We start from the raw sequence: 10,689 nt of genomic DNA on the forward strand, positions 1-10,689 counted from the left end.
GTGGATCACCACAATGTACAGCAACATCTGCTTGGTAGTTTGAGTGAAATGTTACCATTCAGTATCATGCACTCAGTCCATCAAGGGTGTCTGCTCCCATCTCTTCTGCATATACAAGTTCTAGAGCAAACTACTGCAGAAATTGGAGGTGCTGAGAGGCATCCTGTGCAAACTAGGGTGTGGGAGAACTGTGTCAACACAGGCAGATGACCTCACCATTATAGTGTTCAACACTAGGCTCTTAGGCCTAGTTGGCACTGCTTTAAAGGAATACATTGCAGTGACAGGAGAAAAGTCAGTGGACCTTCAGCTTAGCACCTGGAGAGACAGGTCCATGCTATCCAATAAGGTGGAATGCTGGACAGAGAGACTGGTTAAATTGCTCAGGGTCTGGTTTGATCTGAATTTCCAGCTGGAGGAGAACTTGGATGAGGTGATGAGCAAAATAGCCAATCTAACCTAGAAATGGGCTTAGAGAAAACTATCCCTGAAAGGTCAGGCAGAGGTGGCGAATGCATACATTGCCTCCATTATATATTACCACCTGACCATTGTGCCTTAGCCTAGTTTATGTCTGATCGAACTGGAATGCACACTCTTCCATTCTACTGGTCAGGCACTCCATGTGAATGGAGGGACTGACATGCTGCAGCTGCTGATGCACTGAGGCTATGACATCTCCAGCGCTTCCTTGATGGTGAGCAGGTATGGTCACTGTTTGTCAGGATTTTCCATGCCTCATCTCTTTGACTGAGCTGCAATCTTGGATCATGCAAAGACTGAAGCAAGGTACCTAGCATCTAGAGTGTTGTCAGGCACTCACAGTCCTCTATCAGTTGGGCAATGCAATTAGTAGAAGTTGCAATTTGGCATTCTGTAGAAGGTTAGTGGTAGGTAAGTATAATAACATTCTTGGAGAGGCTCTGGGTGCCAATGAGAATCAACTGGTTGGTCTGTACTGGAGGCCAGGGACTATGAATAATTTCTAGAAATTCTTAACCTGACAGTGCTACTGGAGGGTATTGCCACTTGGGATAGTCTTTACAGGCATGAAAGTGACATCAGCCAGGCTTACCTGAGATGCTTGCAGAGCAACAAAACTGTTCTGCATACTCTCATCCAAGCATTGCTGACTGGTGGATGTATGTTGAACACCTGCTGTTATGAGCAGGATGGATCCAGCTATTAGCTGAGTCCATTGTGAAGATAATCCTACAGCCTTCCTTTGGCCAGAATGGACAGACAATATTTCTTTGACTGGTGACCTTAAGCAAAAGAGGTTATGTGGTGGACCAGATTGAAAGGGCTAAAGACAAATATGTTCCTCTTTGGTCAAGCCCCCATCAACTTTTTCAAGTTTCACTTGAAAAGAAGAGTGAGAGTAGAGAGGGAAGTGTTGCCTCCCAGCACTTTGGTTGAAAGGTGGGTGAATGTTGTAAGAATGGCCAACTCTAAGCATGTGCCTGTTGGTTGAAGGAGGATGATGTGGAGACGGCACTTAGCCTAGTGGTCAGAGCAGCCATACTTTTGTGGGATCTCCATGAGCAGCCCTAGGAAGTCTCCATCTTTTGGGAAATTATTCATTGTTACAATTTTATATTGTTACTATATTTCAACTTTTTAGGTGCCTTTTATATAAGCCCACATTGTATTATCCTGTACTGTCCCTAGTGTCTTGTTTTGTGAACCTTTAGTAGTTAATAAAGAAAACATTATTATTATGGCTACCATTTTGGAAAGACTTGAAGTTCCATAAGTTGTGTTTTTAATCCTTTTGACCTTCTAAGGCTCTATTCTTTCATTTTTATTGTCATCACCTTGTTTCTGACATTGTCTGGACTGCACTGATAGTAGTTTTGTTTAGAAACACGCCCTGTTTTGCAGGAGGTGCACATCAATATTTTTTAAACTTTCACCAACTATTGGAAAAAGCAAATACTTTGCTAGTTTCCATATATATTGAATGGCTGATAAAAAAGTAATCATAATGTTCGATGATGAGATGCATTTCGTGTAGGAAAAAACAGAGAATACTGGCGTAGCATTGACTACAGTAAATGACGTCACCGCCATGCCAGCAAAAACAAAAACCGAGTCTAATACATTTTCATCTCTAAGCAATGTCAAAACTGTAAAGCAGCAACTTTCTAACACATTTGATGATGACAACAACAACAACAGAAACATCAACAATACCAATATTGAAGTGAAACCTAGAGAAAGAAATATAAACAAAGAAAATTCTGAAAGCAACACGAACATGACCACTGCCACCAATACTACCTCCACTGCAGCTGCTAAAGTAGCTACAGCCATGGTGACAAGGGATGCCGGAAAGGGGATTTCTTCTATGAATGTTATAAGAAATCTGGAAGATTTCCCCATAGACAAAGAAGTGAAACTAGCCAGAAGATTTGCAAAAAAAAAAAAATGGAGGGATAGTAGTCCTCAACCCTCCATCTGATGTGATCAAAAACATCTTGAGATGCATGGTTACATACCGCTGCATCAGAATAAAATCACATCGGATGGAAAATCCTTCCGAGAACCAAATCCAAAAATGCCTTGGGTGCATGTGGGAACACAAGGCCCACATGTGTGGTAGTTTGGTTGGGGAAGTGATGGCTTGACGACCGTAGAAGACTTTATTTTGTACCTGGGTGACCTACACAGTTCTCAGCAGTGAACATAAAATTCTGCAAAAAGCCAATGATGACCATTGAAATACAGGAGACGATGAGTGATTTCATAAGTCGCAAATCACCTGGCTTGGATGGTCTGCCCTATGAATTCTATGTAATCACGCCAGATTTGTTTGGCAGCCTCTTGACAGATGTCTACTGTAACTGGGAGCAGAACAGGAGAACTCCTAGTGCTATTTGCTGGGATGTAGTAACACAGTTGAGAAAGGATGCCAAGAATGGGGACATGCTAGAGAATTTTTGGCCCATAATTCTGTTAAACACAGAATTCAAGATTTTGGTTTATGTGTTAGCAAAAAGGTTGGTGCTTGTCATTGGAAGTCAGGTTGGGGATGTGCAAACATGCACAATCCCAAACAGGTCTATCCATGACAACCTTCACTTTATGTGACATATTGTAGAGATAAAAGCTGGCTTTGGTGGGGTTCTGATCAATTTAGCATTTGAAAGGGTTAACCATTGTTACTTGGAAGCTCTCCTAAAAGTGGCTGGTTTTGGAACCATTTTCAGAAGCAATGCAGAGCAGCCCCTGCTCAGTGGTCAAAGTAAACAGCCACCTATCGGAACCATTTTGCATTGCATGTTTGGTCCATCAGGACTTCCCACTGCCACCTTTTCTGTATGTGCTGGTTCTCAAGTCAATGCTGTGGCAGTTGAAACAGTTGAGGGCATACCTTTTGAACTGGGACTCAAGAGGGCAGTGTCAGCGTATGCAGAAGATGTTACCATCATGATGTCAGATGCTTCCAAAGTAGAGATGGTTGGCTTCATTGCAAAGGAGTGAGTCAGTTGCGGGGGTCAAAATCAATGCTGACAAGTTAGTGAGCTTGTGAAGGAGCACTTAGAGAGGCAGATCGATGCCATAAGATGGTGTTGTCAGACACTGGACTGACAGACCAGTTAAACTACTTGAGGTTGGGTTTGGTCCCCACCTCCAGGTGGATAAGAACTGGGACGAACAGGATGGCCAGTCTTACCCAGAAATGGGCAAAGGTGGTGAATGCCTACATTGCCTCCATCATCATTTATTGCCTGATCATTGTGCCTTGTCCCAGTTATTGTTTGATTAGCTTGGAGCATCTCCTGTTTATTTTCTTGTGGAAGGAATACATTCCACTGGTCAGGCAGCCAATCTAACGTCAGCACCTGTTGCATGGTGGCTTAGGCATGCCATGGCTTCTGATGTGCAGACATGTGCTCAGGTTGCACCACCTGCAATGATTTCTTGACGCTGAGCATGTATGAGCTCTATTTGTGAGACACATCTTTCTGCAGCTCATCTCTTAGACAGGGCTGCAGTCTTGGGTGAAGGATTGACTGAGACTGGGTGCCTGGCACCTAGAATGTCATCAGGCACTCACTTTCCTCAACCAGTCAGGCAATAGGATCAGTGGATCTTCCACTTTAGATACATATAGAGGATTAGTGGCAGAGAAGTGCAACAACATCCTCGGGGAGACCCTGGATGTTGATGAAAATGAACAGTCTAGTCTGTTCCAGTGAACTTTTCGGTCAGGGACTACTATAGATAATATTCAGATGTTTTTGGCCAGGCAGTGCTATCAGTTCAGGATAAACTTCATAGGCACAGATGTGCTGTCAGACAGGCTTAACCAAGGTGTGTGCAGAGTGACAAAACAATCCTGCATGCCTTCATTCAGTATCTGGGCATTGAAGGCTTGTGGAGTTATGTTGAACAGCTGTTGTCACATGCGGGACAGACCCTTCTGTCAGCTTATAGTGATGATTGCTCCGCTGCCCTCCGGCAGTTTTCCTTTTTTTTTTGGTGGTTGTGGCAGAAGAGATTTTCTGGTGGACAAGGCTGAAAGGAATGAGGACAGAGACATTCCTATATGGTAGAGCCCACATCAACTTTTTCAAGTTTCACTTGAAAAGGAAAGGGTAGAGAGGGAGATGTTGCCCTCGAATGAATTTATTAAAAGGTGGATGAAAGTTGTGAAAATAGCTAGAGTGGATGGTACCACTCTAAGTGTAAACTTGTGTATACGTAGTTAAAAACTTTAAGACTTGTATAAGTTGGCTGTTGTGAATGCTTTTTCTGCAACCACTATCATCACTTACTACATTGTCAAAAGTCAACCAAAAATATAGATATAAACTCTCGTTTTATCTTTTTGGAGTTTATGTTCTATTTTTACAGCATCAGTAGTGTCTTCTACAATGTTACCTGTGCAAGTATGGAAGAACAGAGGTAAAAATGAAGGCAATGATGATGATAATGAATCTGTTTGGAAGAAGGAGGAAAAGAAGCAGTAGAAAACAAGATATGATTATTTGGCCACACTTTACATAAAAAGAGTATTATTTTTAGATCAGGTCATCTCATATTCACATCACTGGCCAAAGTCAGTGTTTATCTATTAGTTCTGCAATCGCCATTCTGATCTTCAAATTTTCAACCTGGAAAAGACAAACCAACATTGTATAAGGATTTCTTTTGACTATGGAAGCAAGATGTCAGCAAATTAAGCTTTTAGATAAATATATTTAAAGTTTTTATATAAGTAAAGAGGACAGTATCACAAATAACTGAGTAAACAGAATGTGAACCTATAGATGAAGGTTTGTAACAGCTACTATGTTTCTCTAAAAGAAAAAGAGATACTTAACCTTCAATGGCCAAGTTGATCAAGCTGTTAACTGATACTATAAGGAGCCAAAGTTCACAGAGTGGAAGCATTGCTTAATATGTATAGAGGTAACTTGTTTCACTAACCACAAATTCTCTTATTGTCAAGCAACAATTACAGTACATTTTTGTTCAGTCACTATTTGAAACTGAAGTTTATAATGATGTCCCAACAACACAAATAGAATTAGAGCCACTCAATGAATGTTACCTCAAATTGATGGAAAGACAAAACAAAGTAATTTTGTTTATGTTAAAATGTTTTGCTTACCTGACAACAGATTATCAAAAATACTTCTGAAGCCAATGATGTTAGCAAAACAAAATCCCACTTTATTCCTCAGTTACCTTTTTAACTTTACAAAATGTCTCCTTAGAAATTTATTTTCTTTAATTAGGGGTTATTATTAAGGAATTCTACAAATAGATTTATCTACATTACAGCTCTCTTTTCTTGAAAATGGTTCTATTATTTAATTTTTTTTTAATATAGGGATATCGTAGATACATTATAGGCATGCATTTGACAGTTCAACATGACCTGACTAGCCAGAAAGCTGCATTGGGCTCCAACATCTGCTTTGGCAAGGTTACTAGTTGGATGTTCTTCTTAACACCTGACTAGTTAACAGGGTGTACTGAGTTAGGGGGTTTTTTTTTTGGCACCAGCACTAATGAGGTCACCAAGTAACTTGCTAAACAAAACTTCTTGACAAAATGGAGGTACAAGTTAAGGGATGTGGCTTTGTATCAGATATTGAGAGATTAAAGAATGATAGGGGAACAAGAATAGATATCTTGCTCTAAAGGAGGTGAGGGAGAAAAGATGGTGGAAATGAGATACCGTGGCATACCTTCAAAATACAAGAAGGAGAATAAATAGGGAACAGGAAAAGAGAATTGAGGATAACTGGGTGGGCATATTTGCGAGAGTGTGAGTGGAATATGACAGATGGTAAAAATGAGGATAGAAATGAATGCAGTGAATAATGAACATGGGTAAGGAAAACAGAGGTGGGTCAGAAAGGAGGAGGTAAAAGGTGGGCTGAAGACCAACAGTATAATAAAACCATAGATAGATGAGAAATAGGGAGAAGAGTGTGGTGAAGAGGGAAGAGGTACAGCAATAGATACAGAGATTTTTGGCACACTGGCTGGATATAGTGAATTACAATAAAAGAGATAAGTGTTGATGACAGACATGAGAAAGTGTTCAGGGAAAGGGGGCATTCAACGTAAATATAGTGGCAAGGGAAGTAGTTCCAAGATGAGGGAGTGCTTGTGGCACTGAAGTTGGGTTGGAATATGTGCAGCTCTGCTTTCATACAGCTACAGCAGCTGAAGAAATAGAGCTAAAGTCGAGGGGTGAAAGATGGATAAATGTTAGAAAAATGTGTTGTGGAAGACACATACAAATTGGATGTGAAGGAAAAGATATGATATGCTTTTCAGACATCCTCTTTTGCTGAGATGGATGGGTTTTCTCAAGTTCAGCAACTTGTGATTTCACTTGATCCTTTGTCATCTCTTTCTATGAGGCCCAACAACATGAGGTCAGTGTTCACTAATTCATCTCATATTTTCTTGGGTCCTCTTCTTCCACAGATTCCATCTATATTTAGCTATTGGCACTTCCTTTGTCCTCATCCAAATGCATCACATGACCATATTAATGCAGTTCTCTCTCTTGCACACTACATCAGATGCTTCTTATGCTTAACTTTTCTCTCAAAACATTTGCACTTTGTCATACATGCACACAGGGCTGGATTTATAGGGGTGAGGAGGGGCAATTGCCCCAGGCATCTAGATATTGGTGGGGAGCCCCTACTAGGAAAGGTATGTAGCATTCAATACAGGAACCCCCCCACTCCCAGCAATCTGGCATAATGAAGCTCTTTTTCAATATACAAATGTATCTTGACTTCTTAAAAAATGTAATGGATTCTCTTTTGTGATAAAAACCTGTAATAATTCGACCGTGCGAACCAAAGGAGATGGCGACGTAGACGGAAAAGGCTCCTTTTTACCATGTCGCATGGTCGAACACAAAATAAGATAGAAGGCTCGTCATGAGAGATACAAGCCATAGTGCCAGTAAAAGAACTTAGGACAGACAACCGATATATATATATATATAGAGAGAGAGTAAGTTTATTAACATAGTGAAACTGTTTGTGTCTGTGTGTACGTGCATGCGACATATATAATTAACACAGTGGATAAGTCAGGCCTTCGTGTACAAGAGAATGTATACAACAATGTGAAGTAACGGACAGTCGTATAAGCAATAGTGTGTGTACAATACATGAGAGTACAAGTGTGCGTGTGAATGAGAGGAAACACAGAACATAGAAAGAGTGTCTGTAACATAGACTGTAAAAAGTCTTAAAACACTGAGATAGAGAAATACCAGTTCGTATTAGAGTTACACAAGGAGATAGAATGTTCATACGCAGGAAGTTGTGGCTAAGTAGCAGAGCTGTGGTATCACAATATGTGTGTTGTGCGTCGAATGCTGTGACCGTTTACCTAATACGGAATATTCTCGCGTGGTGGAAACAATCCACTCAAACAGTGTCGATATAAAACCGAGTGTGTTGATATTGGTGTGTACCTGGTGGTGGGGTTGCTGGCACACGACATTGTGGTAGACAATACGACTACTGTCATTGGATTGGGCTTATTTATAGTTGAAATAGGGCTCACCGGAAACCCAGAAAAACTCTCTTTCACGTGACCTTATCTCAAGGCCATGATTGGATGTAATGCCCCCTTAGCAAGCAGAACATGGGGACAATTGCCGCGCAAATAAGAACCAATCAGGATGGTGGACAGAAGGGTCCAAGGCAGCCTAAGGCTAGATGTTAGCAGCTTCGTTATCATTTATGATTGAATGCCTGAGAGAGAGGTTTCACTACAAAGCCATAGATTTTTACCACTTTTTTTTTACCACCAAATAATTCAATCAAAAAACAGTTTATACCCAGTTCCAAAGCAGTTACAATTCCCAGAGGAATTGTAGCTGCTGTTGGGGCAGAGAAAAGGGAAATAACAGAACACTCCTGAAACTCTGTGTGTGTGTGTGTGTGTGAGAGAGAGAGAGAGAGAGAGAGTATAAATGTATATAATGATTCATAAAAAAATATTGTCTCTGGGCCAAATTAAGCCAAATTTTTTTTTCAACACATGACTGAGCTTGATCTTGGCTTCACCAATAGCAGTTAAAGGCATACACACACACACATTTCTACTTCCAAACTTATTTCAGTGGGGATTTGAAAACTGTTCTTATTTTATGAAGCAAGTAAATAAAGAAAACTTTTGAATTTAGTTTTAATTATAAAATTACATCTCTCAACAGCTAAAAGCATTCTTTTTCAGCTTTAGAATTATTGTATATATATTCAAATGTTTCATTAAATCGAACCTTTTTTCTTTTTCATTTTTTCATATATTTTATGTCATTCTGTCAAAGACTTGGAAGTGGGGCAAAAATGATAACTGTGTCAAAATGAATAATTTCTGATTTCTTGTTATTTTCTCTCATTTTGTACCATTACATCATCTTTGGATGTAAAATTTGGTCAGTATAGTTTACATAGTTGTTGTTGAAGTTGAGAGTTTGAAACATAGGTGACAGGTACTATTTTCAAGAAACTTTTTCTCAATTTTGACCCAGTTGTAATTGTGGTAGCTAATAAAATATCTGGATAATTTTTGGTGAAGAAGCTATAAAGAATATTTTATGTTGAGTTTTTAGATTTAGCATGAGTTTCATTAATTTCATAGTATGTACTATTTTTCCATAATCCTCTTTCATTTGACCAAGATATTTTAAATTTTGCTGTATTTCTGATATCTAAGAATGGATATATATGTGTATGACCCTTTTTCCAAATTTTATTTTGGAAAAATGGAAGGGCATATTTAGCTTGTCTTGTCTTACCCATATTTCCCTGCCTAAATTTTATTTTATAAGCTCAAAAAGAACAGTGATAATTTTCTGAAAGTGTTCTGAATACATTATAGGTTTTACTGTGTTTAGAGAAGATCTTTACTTCGCTGCTATAGTTTTGGCAAGGCAGTGTACATTTGTAAAAAAATATATATACTTCAAAGTAAAAAATGTAGTAAATATTATTCATTGTGTCCCACTTACCCCTACTGGAAACTGGAAAAGCAGACTTTTGGAAACAGCTATTTGAATTTCCCGTTTTTGTTTCTACCCCACCTCTCTCTCTCTCAAATACACACACACACATACACACACATCATGCCTTTGGAGCAGCAAGAACAAAAAAAAAAAGGATGTTTTGTTTGTAATTTTCTGTCATTTTATCTTATTCTACATTCTAAAACATTTGTAATTTGTAACTCACATTAAAAGAAAAAAAACTCTTACCCCACTCTTCTCTCCTTCATTGTACTTTTCACAATGAAGGAAAAGTCAAACACCACAAGTGGTTGTGTGGAAAACAAAATTTGAATTTTGAGAAATGTATCTATAAAGCGACATTTTCACTCATTTATTTAAACTTTCTCTGCTAACTCATCAAATTCAATTACATGAAATAGATGGGGCTTAAGATTTAAATTTGGTAATTTTCTAAGATTTTAATTCTTGTGTATAAAAGGCCCATCGAACTCAAAGTGCCCCAGGAACCCCATGGTTTAAATCCGGTCCTGCATGTACACTGACATTGCACATCTGGGGGAACATGCTGACTTTATTTCTTTCTAATTTTCACATGTCCTCTACATTCACAGCCTACATTTCACAACCGTGTAGCACTGGTATTCATACACAAGCATCAAACAATCTATCTTTTACTCTTACAGAGAAGGTTTTTTTTTTTCAGCACATCCTCCTCTGACTAACAGAAACTGTTGTGCTATCTCCAAAGTGCTTCCAGGACATTAAAGAAAATCTATTTCTTGTGCATCCTTTGTGTTTGTTGATACTGTAAAGCTTCCACAAATACTACACTACTTTTGCTGTTAATATTTTGGAATTCCACTGCACTTCTTGCATATCCATTGTGTGGTGTTATGGGCTGTGATGAGCTATGTGTTGTGGTGGAGAGGGGTGAGGCAAACAGAGGTGAAGCCAGACCGGAAGGGCCAGACTGGAAGGGTCAGATCGGAAGTGTCAGACTGGAAGTCGGCGACACGCGGTCGAAGGCTAGCACGTGGGGCCAGTGAGAAAACAGCGACATTACGAGAAAGACGTGTTCTGATTAGGAGCGATCGTGTACCCCGCTGCGGTCGGCAAGGTAAGGTCCAACGCTTCATTCTGTCCTTTTACTTCTTGTTGTCTTCTTCCTCCATCACACC

The 10,689-nt window shown here is 39.5% G+C and overlaps 1 protein-coding gene across 4 annotated transcripts in view; it reads right to left on the reverse strand.

Annotated features, from left to right (window-relative positions):
• Positions 1-4,976: 4,976 nt before the first annotated feature.
• LOC106875464 (protein FAM227B) overlaps positions 4,977-10,689 on the reverse strand; it is a 152,669-nt gene continuing 146,956 nt past the window's right edge. For all 4 annotated transcript variants that reach the window (XM_014923616.2, XM_014923615.2, XM_052966292.1 and 1 more), the window contains one exon: positions 4,977-5,123. The gene's annotated coding sequence lies outside the window, so the exon portion shown is untranslated. The remainder of the gene's footprint in view (positions 5,124-10,689) is intronic.

Source organism: Octopus bimaculoides, chromosome 3 (genome assembly GCF_001194135.2).
Source record: "Octopus bimaculoides isolate UCB-OBI-ISO-001 chromosome 3, ASM119413v2, whole genome shotgun sequence".
Lineage (NCBI taxonomy): Eukaryota > Metazoa > Mollusca > Cephalopoda > Octopoda > Octopodidae > Octopus > Octopus bimaculoides.